This window comes from Quercus robur, chromosome 2 (assembly GCF_932294415.1).
Source record: "Quercus robur chromosome 2, dhQueRobu3.1, whole genome shotgun sequence".
Classification (NCBI taxonomy): domain Eukaryota; kingdom Viridiplantae; phylum Streptophyta; class Magnoliopsida; order Fagales; family Fagaceae; genus Quercus; species Quercus robur.
This window is the reverse complement of record NC_065535.1, coordinates 47,618,081-47,630,549: the sequence shown is the minus strand read 5'-3', so window position 1 is coordinate 47,630,549 and position 12,469 is coordinate 47,618,081. Positions and strand designations below refer to the sequence as shown.

General features: G+C 34.8%; 1 long non-coding RNA gene across 2 annotated transcripts; it reads left to right on the top strand.

Moving 5' to 3' along the window:
* Positions 1-1,205: 1,205 nt before the first annotated feature.
* On the top strand, positions 1,206-8,318 carry LOC126713806 (uncharacterized). Of its 2 annotated transcripts, XR_007651439.1 has the most exons (4): positions 1,206-1,400; positions 1,992-2,046; positions 2,416-2,546; positions 7,846-8,318. It is a non-coding gene; the product is annotated as an uncharacterized LOC126713806 (long non-coding RNA). The 2 variants fall into 2 exon arrangements; XR_007651438.1 differs by lacking the exon at positions 7,846-8,318 and having other exon boundaries at positions 2,416-3,467.
* Positions 8,319-12,469: the final 4,151 nt, after the last annotated feature.

Here is a 12,469-nt window from a genome sequence, read left to right as displayed (position 1 = left end):
TAGAGGGTGTTTGAGTACTTTTCCGTATCAATTTTACGTTGAAATAGTGTAATCTATTTGACAAATGTGCAAATTATGTCAAATTTTGTGCAAATATGTGTACATATTGTCCCTTTTGTTTTACAAAAACATTCCCTATAAAAGAGTAGTAGGACAACAGGTTGCGTGAGGACCCGTGAGGTTGCGAGTAATCACAACTTACGATTATTATATAGTACTATACATTTTCATACATACTTTTCATAATTTTTCTATATAGTAGACTGGAATTAGTGAATAAAAAAGGATGAGTTCATGTAATGTGATAGTGAGATACAATAAATCACAGTCCACCACGTAAGATAATTGTGATAAAGTGTGTGGATCAATCACAGTCCTCCACATAAGATAATCTATATCTATATATTTCTAAAAGCTGAAACGTAACATTTATTGTTATTACGCTCCTGTTAAGCCACTTTAGCAGCCTATTTCCAACTCTCTCTCTCTCTCTCTCTCTCTCTCTCTCTCTCTCTCTCTCTCTCTCTCTCTCTCTCTCTCTCTCTCTCTCTCTCTCTCTCTCTCTCATTTTTAACTGTTTTTCTTCTTATTAATCCCCAAATTATTATTACACTTTTTCCAACATTTTCCCTCCCTTTTACCTTTTCATCTTCCCACTATTATATACCTTAATATCACTCTTTTCCTATCCATTTATCTTCCTTCTACTATAAATTTGCAATTCTCTCACAGTTTATGCATAGCTTTCCCAATTCCCACACAAAAAGGTTATCTCTCTCTCTCAAATTTTTTTTTTTCATTTCTTGGTGGATTTTATTTATTTATTTATTTATTTATCTTACATCTCTATTTTAGGTTGGTTAACTTTTGTGTTCTTCAGAACTCTACTTTGGGTTTATGTGATTTAGTTTTATGTTTTTAAATTGTTATATTTTTTCTTTTATTTAATTTCATAGATGGTATCCTATTGCATTATAAAAATAGTATATACAAATATAGTGTTATTCTATTACATAACATGATTATGATAATTTGGTATTTATTACTATATTTTTTAACTCTTTTTCTTCTTATCTAATCTCTCTTTCTCTCTCTGTAACGGCCCAAGTTTATTAAAAAGAAAAAAAAAAGTTAAGGTTAGATTTTTTAGTGTCACACGTGCCCCCTACCTACCCACCATTCTCCACCACTCATTTTCACACTATCTCTTTTCTCTCTTTTGGCTAGCCATCCCTGTTCTTCCTTTTGTTTTCTTTCTTTTCTCTTCACTTAAACACATAGACTCATTTCCCACACTCTCCCACCGGTGCCACTCCACACCATCTCCACCATCATTTTTCCAGCAAGATCACCGGAAAATCATTAAGAACCTCTAAGCATCTTCATATCTTTTATTTGAGGTAAAAGTTTCTAATCTTTTTGGTGGGTTTTATGCTTTTGCTTGAGGTTATTTTAATCTAAACTTTGGTAATGATGTTCTTGTGATTTCTGGGCTTTGGAAGTAATATTCATTTGTTTATATGTATGGGTTTTGTATTGGTGAAATTATTTGATGACTGGGTTTATAGTTTTTATAATGGTGGTTATCTAAGTGGTGAAGATTTGGGAGTTTTGGCTTTTTAATATGAAATAACTAGTGAATACAATTTTTATTAATTATTTAGAGCTAGTTAAGGACTCAAATTGTTTGTCTTGGTGGATATGATGATTTTTGGTATCATGGGTTTCTTGTTGATGCGGTGTAAATACTGTGGGAAGTACTTATAAATTGTTGAGGTTTTTATGTTAGAGATAATAACTTGAATGATTCATGAGTATAATGGGAGTTTATGCCTTATATGGTTGAGAAACTTTGGAAATGGAAAATATTAGTTGCGAGGTTAAAAACTAGGCTTGCCTAATCAAGTGCTTATTTGGCAATTCCTAATTTGTAGCTAGATACAATTTCAAGCTTTATGCTTATTGTGATAGGTTTGCTTCATATTGTTTAGGTTCTAGCTAATCTCCTTTGGAGCTTGGAGAATTAGACTTTTTGTGGGTTGCAAGGTAAGTAGCTTTTTAATGGGAGTTTTGGAAAATAACCATGTTGCATAAACATTGTTTTTGGGTTAGACACATTTTTGGAAACTACTTATGAAAGCTATATTTTCCTAATAACTATTGTGTCGTAACCTTAAATGTATATGACTATTTATGAAAAGTGCATCATATTTGGTATTGCATATGGGGAAATGCATGAATTGTTGACATGGAAAATATGAGCATCTTTGATTTAATCTTCAATAAGGAATTCATGGATTTTATGGTATATTGGAAAATTTAAAGGTGCTTATCTTGTTTTGTATTATTTGAAAAATTGATAAGAAATTCAATGCCCTTTCCTTCGGATGACACATTCTTCCCTATTGCCCATAGGGGGAAAAGGTTCCTTGATTGTGTGTGGGTGAGGTTGCTGCCCATGGGGCCAAGGGATTGCATACCAGGGAGGACAATATCATGCCAGTTGTGAATGGGTGGATCCCCTGACCGGTCTATGTGGTTGTGTGGTATATTTGTTATAAATTATCTTATGTTAGATTTTTTGGCTTTGGAATTATATTGTTAGTGCTCACAAATTATAGTATATAGTTTCATGATATTTATTTTGAGAAACTTTGTGTTTCATTACTTAATCATTCTTGTCGTATTATTATTGAAAATGATCTTACAATATTCAGTTAGAAATTTCCCAAATTGAAATGTTCTTTGCAAATTGTTCATCATCATGAAACTTGCATTTCCCTCACCCTCATTAATTATGCTACTTATTGGGCTTTAGCTCATCCTACCATCTAATAGTTTTTCAAATCAATTAGCTATATCTTAGGTATGGAGCTTCCTTCTTTGGTGATGATTAGAGTGCTATGTTAAATTTGGAGACTGTGCTGTAAATGGTTAGTGACTCGATCTTGCTATGTTCAACGAGGCCATGATTAATTCTATAGGAGGTTGGGCAATTGATGTTTGTTAGCCTTAGGCGTGGTAGGCCTAGACTCAATGTTAAGGTTCCTTACCCTTGATAAGATTGTGACTTTGTGTAGTCCAGTTGTAGATTTGTTATATATTCCTGTATTATATGGAGACACATGATTTTTAGTTATTGTTCGCAAATGTGTTATAGAGCTCTGACTTGTAATGTGGAGATTTTAGTATGGTTATATAATCTTATCCTATGGAAAAGAAAGGAAAAGAAAGATCTCCTATAGTTTGAATTCTTGATAAGGAAAAATCTATAGATACATTTGGGATGTATTTCTCATGCTTTGAATCCTTTTGGGTTTGGGGCGTGACACTCTCTCTAAAATTTTTTATTATTTCTTGCAACTCTACATTAGGTTGATGAAACATTGTATTTTTTTTTTATAACTCTATTTTAGGTTAATACGTTATGGTGTTGTATTTTTGAGTTCTCCAATACAAGTACTCTCTCTCTCTCTCTCTCTCTCTCCCTCTCTTATAACTTTGGTTTGAGTTAGTACTTAGCTATTTTGGAAGTGAGAATTTGAATTTATATCAACAAACAATATTGGCTATGCATTTGAATGTGTCTATCAATTATTTGAGTAATATTAAAAAGTAATTTTGTTATAAGTTTTAATTATCATGATAATCTCTTTTAAAAGAATAAAGAATTTGAATAATTTATTTGAAACTTAAAAAGTTTAGTTGTAGAGAAAATTTTTGGAAAAACATAGCACACTATAAAGTAATTTCAAAGAATATGAACCAGCTCATGATGGAATAAGATCAATCAAACACTACACTAAAATAATATAATGATATCTTTGTAGAGATAGAAGGATGAAAAATAATTTTAGAAATTGTTTAATTTTTAGGGAAAACAAATTATCTTCAATAAATTTTAGAAAACAAATTATACATTATACCACAATTACAAAATAATTATCTATTCCCGCGCAGTGCATGGGTCCATGACTAATTGTGATAAAATGTGTGGTACTAACATTATTAATAAACCCCACACTTTCTTTGCTAAAAAAAAAAAAAAAACCATTTAAAAATAAATAAATAAATAACATTTCTGATAGTCATGGAATATATTTATTGTTAGTTGGGTCGGAAATATTTGGGGCCTAAGCAATATGGGTTCCCGTTGAATTGGATAAATTGGTCCAAGAAAGTGGGGAATTCTAGCATTTTGCCCTTATTTTAAAAAAAAATTAGCAATATGTCCCTATTTTGAAACTATTTAGGTTCATGCCTCTGTTTTGAAACTTGATTTTAATAAATCGAGTTTCAATCTAAAACTCGATTGGTTTAAAATCGAGTTATGCCAAAAAAAAAAAATTTGTTGAACTTGAGTTCATGGAGCTCGAGTTCCATACTTATAGCTGCGTTCAGGGAGTCCTATAGTGGCGTTTTAAATGGAGCTCGAGCTCCATGAACTTGGGTTCCATGCAATTTTTTTTTTTTTTTTTTTTTTAAAGTTTGATCACCCCATACCTATAGCTGCGTTCAGAGAGTCCTATAGTGGTGTTTTAAATGGAACTTGAGCTCCATGAACTTGAGTTCCATGCAATTTTTTTTCTTTTTTTTTCTTTTTCTATTTTTATTTTTTATTTTAAGTTTGATCTCCCCATACCTATAGCTGCGTTCAGGGAGTTCTATAGTGGCATTTTAAATGGAACTCAAGTTCCATGCAAGTTTTTTTTTTTTTTTTTTAATTTTTTTTTTTAAGTTTGATCGCCCCATACTTGATTTTCTACAAATCAAATCGAGTTTCAAAACATGGACATGGACCTAAATAGTTTCAAAATTGGGACATATTGTTAAATTAAAAAAAAATAAATAAATAAGGGCAAAATGCTAGAATCCCCCAAGAAAGTGTACAAAATGATTTTTTTTTTTTTTTTTTTAAAAATGACAAAAGGATAAGTTGGATTTTGGTGGTTAATTATAAAATTTGAATTTAGTCTCTTAAATTTTGAAAAGTGAACAATTTTATCTCTTCTTAAATTTAAAAAGTTACAAAGTTAAAAGGTTAGAAGAATTTTTTATCCAAAAGATTAGATTGGAATTTTTGTATTTTTTACTCTCAATCTCAATTGTCGAAAGTGATTGCATTTGAAAATCAATACGAGAAAAGGTGAGAATCTATCTTGTCTGCCTTAAGGTTGAGTTATCATCATCTACTGTTGTATCTAAGGTAAATTGTGGAGGCACACACAAATTACCAAATAAACTAAAGTGCAGGGAAAAATGAATTGTCATGGTGATTTGTTGACTAATGTGGAAAACCTCTCACAAGGCAAAACCCCACTGGGTGATAGGTCCTTCTAAATGCTTAAATCTCGATAGATACTGTTTCTGTTGGGGTATCTGTCAAGCTTTAATGAACATCTCTTCTTCATTTGTTTCTTGGTCAGATCTTCATGGCTTTAACACTTGACTTGAACAACATGTTTCTTGAAGTCTTAAACCCATCCTAGATCTACCCAATTACAAGTAAAATGAATTTTGTTAGAGGATTAGCCAATTACATAAAATATATCCCTAACAATGATGCACATGAAAAACCTTATCTATATTTGCATCACTTGTTTTGATTCTCTTACTAATATGCCTAAAGGAATGGGAAAATTATCTTGCCTCAAATCACTGAGCTTCTTCATTGTTGGCAAGAAAAATGGTTATCAAATAAGTGATCTAAAAGAACTAAAACTTTGAAACCAATTGTTAATAAAGGAACTTGATAATGTAAGAAATTTAAAGGAGTCCAAAAATGTAAATTTGATTGGGAAACAAAATCTCCAGTCGTTGAGTTTGGTTTGGCAAAGTGACAGTAAACATGAAGATGTTCTTAATGGTCTCAAAACATGAAGTTTCGTTGTGCATATATGTAACTATCATGGATGCAAGATTCAATTCTTTATTTATGATCTCTTTCAAATTTTTCTAGAACATTGTACAAGATGTGTACATTTGCCATGTCTTGGAAAACTACTATTCCTCAAGGTTCTTGCCATAAATGGCATGCATGTCTGTGAGGGCAATGGGGGGGAGTATGCCTCGGCCGAGTGGACTGGGGCGGAGAAAAGAGATGGAGTCACCACCTGGATTAGGTCTAGGAATCATATATATAGTGCCCTTTGTGGAAGGACTAATCTTACTACCAGAATATGGCTTCAAAGTTTAGGTACAGCTTGGGAAGGTGTTACGCACCTATGACCGTCCGACTCGTGGGTTGGCTTCTGCTCATTGTGTCTTGCGTCTTAATCTTGTTAAAGGCATATTCAACATTGTCATTCTAGGCTCACACACATGCTAATATACATCTAGCAATCAACATGGCATTTCATCCCAAACCCTAACATACATCTATCATGGCAACTCATATCAAACCTAGCATACATCTATCACACATAGCATCCATTATATCCAAGATAGAAACATGTATATATCAAATCAAGGCAGAAACTTAGGCATGGTAGGATTAAAACAACATGTTCACATATTCATAGCAAATCTAGATTGCACGTCTAATATACATCATATCCACAACTAGATGCATGTTCATGTGAATGCATGACTTAGCTCACTCCACCACAGCACCTATGCATCAATACATGGTCATATGAATGTGTGTTCATGGCAAAAAAAAAGAAAACATTAAAGGAACCCTAATCTAGCATATGAAGAACAATCAAACAAACAAACAAAGAAATAGAGACTTACAAGCATAAAGTGGAACAAGGTAGAGGCATATTATATAAGAGAAATGAAGAAACAGAAGCTGAAGGGATTGGATTAGGGTTTCTAGACTTGAGTATATGTGTGCATACATAGGGCTTGTGTTCGCAGCCCAGTTGTATGCATACACATACTTTGAGTATGCATGCACATGCAGAAGGCATGTGTACACATACTTACCCTAAAACCTAATCCAAAAACACAGAAAAGGTTAGAAGTAAAACTATAAATTTTACAACCTAATATGCTTTACATCAAAAGATAATGAAAACCTAAACTAAGTAAACATATTATAACACAAAAATAAGCAACAGAAACAAAAATAAAGATCAAAACAAAGAAAAATAAAAGAAAAGAGGTAAGAAACTTTATACTCAAAAGAAAAGCTCTTTGGCTTGATTTTGACCGTTCTCCTCAGTCAAATTTATTCATAATCAAATACAAAAGTGATTAGTAATCTTAAAACTCCAAGATCAAGGCCAAAAAGGCCTTAATCAAAAAAAAATTGACTTAAGGATGTTTTGTGAAAAATTCCCTCTTTGATTCACTATTTCTAGAGAATCTTGTATTTTTCCTTTAGGATTTTCTCTGTGTTTTGAAAAGCAACTATGTATGGTTTTATATAGTGAGAAAATAGGGGTTTGGAACGGCTCCCAAACAATGTGGATTCATTCAAAATCCATCTTTAAGGCAAAAATGCTTGTCTTTTATAGTTTCTAGAACCCTAACATGTGTACGCATGCCAGTGTATGCATACGCATGCCCGTGTATGCATACGCATGCATGAAGCATGCGTACGTAGAGCTTGAGCATGCATGCACATACGCGTGTACGCATACACATGCCCCAGGATTTGTTTTGTCTTTATTTTTCAAAAATAGCTTATGTTATTTGTAAAAGAGTTATATTTTTCCTAAAATATCTTCCTCAAGTCAATTTCAATTTGATTGGGCCCCAAACCAAACTTGGACTTTAGAATTCCAACATCATTGTGGAACGAAGGTCCGAGTTGTAAGGGGTACAAAATGTGGTGTCTACAGTCTCCTGAAATATTTGATTAATTTATTGAGCTCCTGAAATGTCTCTCCCCTTTAGGGATCCAATGGGTGGTGGAATGGTGGCGTATTATAGACATGGTCAACCGTGTTTTCAAAGACAACTATGTTCCTTTGGTTGGGCTTCACTATTGCTCTTCCTACTCCACATGTCGTATTGCAAGACAATTTGGCGATCGCCAAGGAGGTCCTAGTGATGATGGCATCTTCTATACCTTGGCATTTACTAATAGGATCTTGGGTAGAATTTGTGAGACTTGGTTGAAGAGGATGGTGGCTAAGGACATCCATTTCCCTCAGTTTCTCCATCCTACTTTAGGATACAAAGCTTGGTTGACTACTGACATGAGGTCGGTCCGTAGGGAAGAGAAGGATTACAGGAAGTCCAACTAAAGGAAGAGGACTGAGTGACTACCTTGATATGCCCCAAATTTTACTTTTCTACACTTTATGATTCTCATGTCTTTTCTTTTGAATTTAATAAAGGATTGGAATGTTCCAAATTGCCTATGAAAAAAATTTATAATCTTTTAATTTGAGTAATATGAGAATCTATTATCTTTGCTTATTGTCTTTATTTTCCTTTTTCTTTCTTTTTCTTTTCTTTTTTCTTTACCATGTAACTTTTGCCCATGACGTCCTTATGGGAATTTTTGCTATGCCCATGGTCTTTTTCCCTATCTTTTGCCTAGATCACCCTTGTAGGTTTTCAACATAGCGAAGTTTCTTTGCCATAATTTTTGCCTAGGCCGTCCTTTCGGGTTTTCAACCTAGTAGGCTTTACCTTTTGCTTTTTCAAATGTTATACTTTCAAAGTCTATCTAGGTTAATTGAACGAAGAATCTCTTTCCCATTTAAATCTGTAATTTTTATAGCACCTCCTAACATGATTTTCTTGATAATAAAAGGCCAAGACCATCTTGGCTTCATCTTTCCTCTCAAATCGAAAGTCTCATCTCTAAGTACCTTTAGGACTAGATCTCCTTCCTTAAGGTTTCTAGGTTTCACCTTCTTGTTAAATGCTTGAGCAATCCTCTTTTGATAACCCTGTGCATGGTATTGTGCTCTAGTTCTCTTTGTATCTATCAAAGCCAACTGTTTAAATCTTTCCCTCATCCATTCTTCTTCTAGGACCCTAGTTTCTACCAGTCCCCTCAAAGGTTGTATTTCTACCTCAATAAGAAGCACTGTCTCACTCTCATTAACCAAAGAGTAGGGGGTTGCCCCAGTTAATGCATGGATAGAAGTTCTATAACCTCATAAGGCGAATAGAAGCTTCTCGACCCAATCCTTGTATGTATCTACCATCTTGGCTAGGATATACTTGATATTCTTATTGGCTACGTCTACGGCCCCGTTGGACTGTGGTTAGTATGGTGAAGACTTGTGTTGCTCAATGTTGTACACCTCCATGATTCTTTGAACTTCCCCTTCAAAATGGGAACCGTTATCCGAGATGATCTCTTGTGGTACCCTAAAACCAATAAATGATGTTGTTCTCTATGAATCGAGCTACATGCTTGGATTTTAGTACAAAGTAGGAGGCTGCCTCTACCTACTTGGTGAAGTAGTCAATCGCCACTAGGATGCACTCGTGTCCATTTGAGGCCTTAGGGCCTATTCTTCCAATCACGTCTATGCCCCATATTGAGAGAGGCCATGGAGAGGTCACGCTGTATAGCTCACTAGGTGGTACATGGTTTAAGGTTGCATTTGTTTGGCAGTCGTGACAACTCTTCACGAAGTCCACACAATCAACTTCCATCGTATTCCAATAATATCCCATCCTTTGAATCTTCTTTGCTAACATCTTTCCATTCATGTAGGGATCACAAATCCTTTGATGAACGACATTCTCTCTTATAGGCACCGTCAGGATATACTCCCAATTCTAGGAATTTCATGATGTCATAATACCAAGGGATTCCTTTCTCCTTTATTGCCAAAAATGAAGACTCTACATTCTCCTTGTGTACCAACACATAGCTTTATTCAATCTCTAAGAGTCGTGTCCATACTCCCTTAGGTATTTCAACCATTGAGGCTAAAGTAGCTAAGGCATCTGCAAACTGATTCCGAACTCTAGGTATGATATTATATTCAATCTTGTCAAAAGTTTTGGTCAAATCCTCTAAATATTACTTCAAATATTGCTGATAAAGCTTCAAGTGTTCTTCCTTTACCTTCCATAATCTTTATTCTTAGGCTATGACCAAAGTTGAATCTCCAAATATTTCTGCCTCCTTTACCCCTAACTCTTGAAGAGCTTCCATTCTAGCAATACAAGCCTCATATTTTGATATGTTGTTAGTTGCCTCGAAGTTCAACTTGACTGCCAAAGGTATGTGAGATCCATCGGGGGTTATCAAAAGTACTCCTATCCCATTTCCATATTGGTTAGCTCCATCAAAATACATCTTCCATGCCCCTAGTTCAATATCAAAAATATCCTTATCCAGGAAATCTTCTTTACCATTTTCTTCTTCTATGGGGTTTTCGGCACAAAAATCTAACATGGCGCTTCCTTTGATGGTTTTTCTAGCCACATATTTCCAATCAAATTTTTCCAATAGAATCAATCATCTTGATAACCTTCCACTTGAGGCGAGCTTCTCAAATAAATACTTCAACGGGTCCATTCTGGCCACTATCCATATTTGGAAAGATAGGATGATATGTCTCAATTTCTACACGGCCCACACGAGAACAAAACATGACTTTTCTATGGATGTGTATCTAGTATCATAGTCATGGAACCTCTTGCTCAAGCAGTATACAACTCTCTCATTTTTATCATCATCCTCTTGTGCAAGCATACTTCCAATTGCATTCTCTATGATAAGGTGATAAAGGAGTAGTGGCTTTACATGCCTTGGGGGCACTAAGATGGGTGGTGGAGAAGGTATTCATTGATAAGTTCAAAGGCTTTCTGACACTCATCATCCCATGTATGGGGTTCATTCTTCCTTAAGAGCTTAAAGATGGGCTCACAAGTGGAGGTAAGCTTGGCAATGAATCAGCTGATGTACTGTAGTCGGCCTAAGAATCCTACTCTTGGGTGGAGGCATATCCAATAGGGTTTTGATCTTTGATGGGTCAACCACTATCCGTTATTACTTACCAAGAAGCCTAGTAATTTCCCAAAGCTGTATTTTGTGGGTTCAATCTCAGTCTATACTCCTTGATCCTCTCGAAGAATTTCCTTAAATTAGCAATGTGGCCTTCTCTATCTTTGGATTTCACAATCATCTCATCAACATATACCTCAACTTCATTGTGCATCATATCATGTAAAAATGCTATAGCCATTCTTTGATAGGTTGCACCCGCGTTCTTAAGCCCAAATAGCATCACCGTATAACAATAGATCCACCATTCTGTGGTGAAGGTGCTCTTGGTCATGTTCTTAGAAGCCATCTTGATTTGGTTATATTTTGAGAAACCATCCATAAAAGACATCAAGGCATTACTGGAAGTGCTATCCACTAAGATATCTATGTGAGGAAGAAGGAAATCTTCCTTAGGGCAAGCCTTGTTTAGGTCTCTAAAGTCCACACACATCCTTACCTTTCAATCCTTCTTGGGTACAGACACAACATTGGCTATTTACTTGACTTGGTGCACAGGTTTAATGAATCCTATATCATATCAATCATATCCACAACTAGATGCATGTTCATGTGAATGCATGACTTACCTCACTCCACCACAGTAGTTCTGCATCAATGCATGGTCATATGAATGCGTGTTCATGGCAAAACAAAGAAAAAAAGTAACGGAACCCTAATCTAGCATGTGAAGAACAATCAAACTAACAAACAGAGAAACAGAGACTTACGAGCATAAAGAGGAACAAGGCAGAGGCATATTGTATAAGAGAAATGAAGAAATAGAAGCAGAAGGGGTCGGATTAGGGTTTCTAGGCCTGAGTATGCGTGTGCATACAACATACGCAGCCCAATCGTATGCATACTATGTACGCATACTTCGAGTGTGCGTGTGCATGTAGAAAGCATGCATACACATATTCACCCTAAACCATAACCCAAAAACAGAGAAATGCAAAACAGGGCAGAAGTAAAACTGTAAATCTAATAACCTAATATGCTTTACATCAAAAGATAAAGAAAACCTAAACTAAGAAAACATATTATAACACAAAAATGAGCAACGGAAATAGAAATAACGATAAAAGCAAAGAAAAATAAAAGAAACGAGGTAAGAAACTTTATACCTCAAAACTAAAGCCCCTTGGCTTGATTTTGACCATTCCCTTTAGTCAAATCTATTCACAATCAAATACAAAAGTGATTAGTAATCTTAAAACTCCAAGATCAAGGCCAGAAAAGGCCTCAATCAGAAAAATACTTACTTAAGTATGTTTTGTGAAAAACTCATGTTGGGTTAAGATAGCTTGACCCCGGATAATTAATTCAATTACTCAAATTGATTAATTAGGTTAAATTGCATGTAAATTGTGGAGGCACCAATAAATCACCAATTAAACTAAATGTAGCGTAAATTAAATTCACACGGTGATTTGTTGAGAAATGGGGAAAACCTCTCACAAGGCAAAAAACCCCACTGGGTGATTTTACGGTCATCACCCCCAAGAATCCACTAATCAACAATCAAACGGTAAGAAGTATAAGAAATCTTACCAC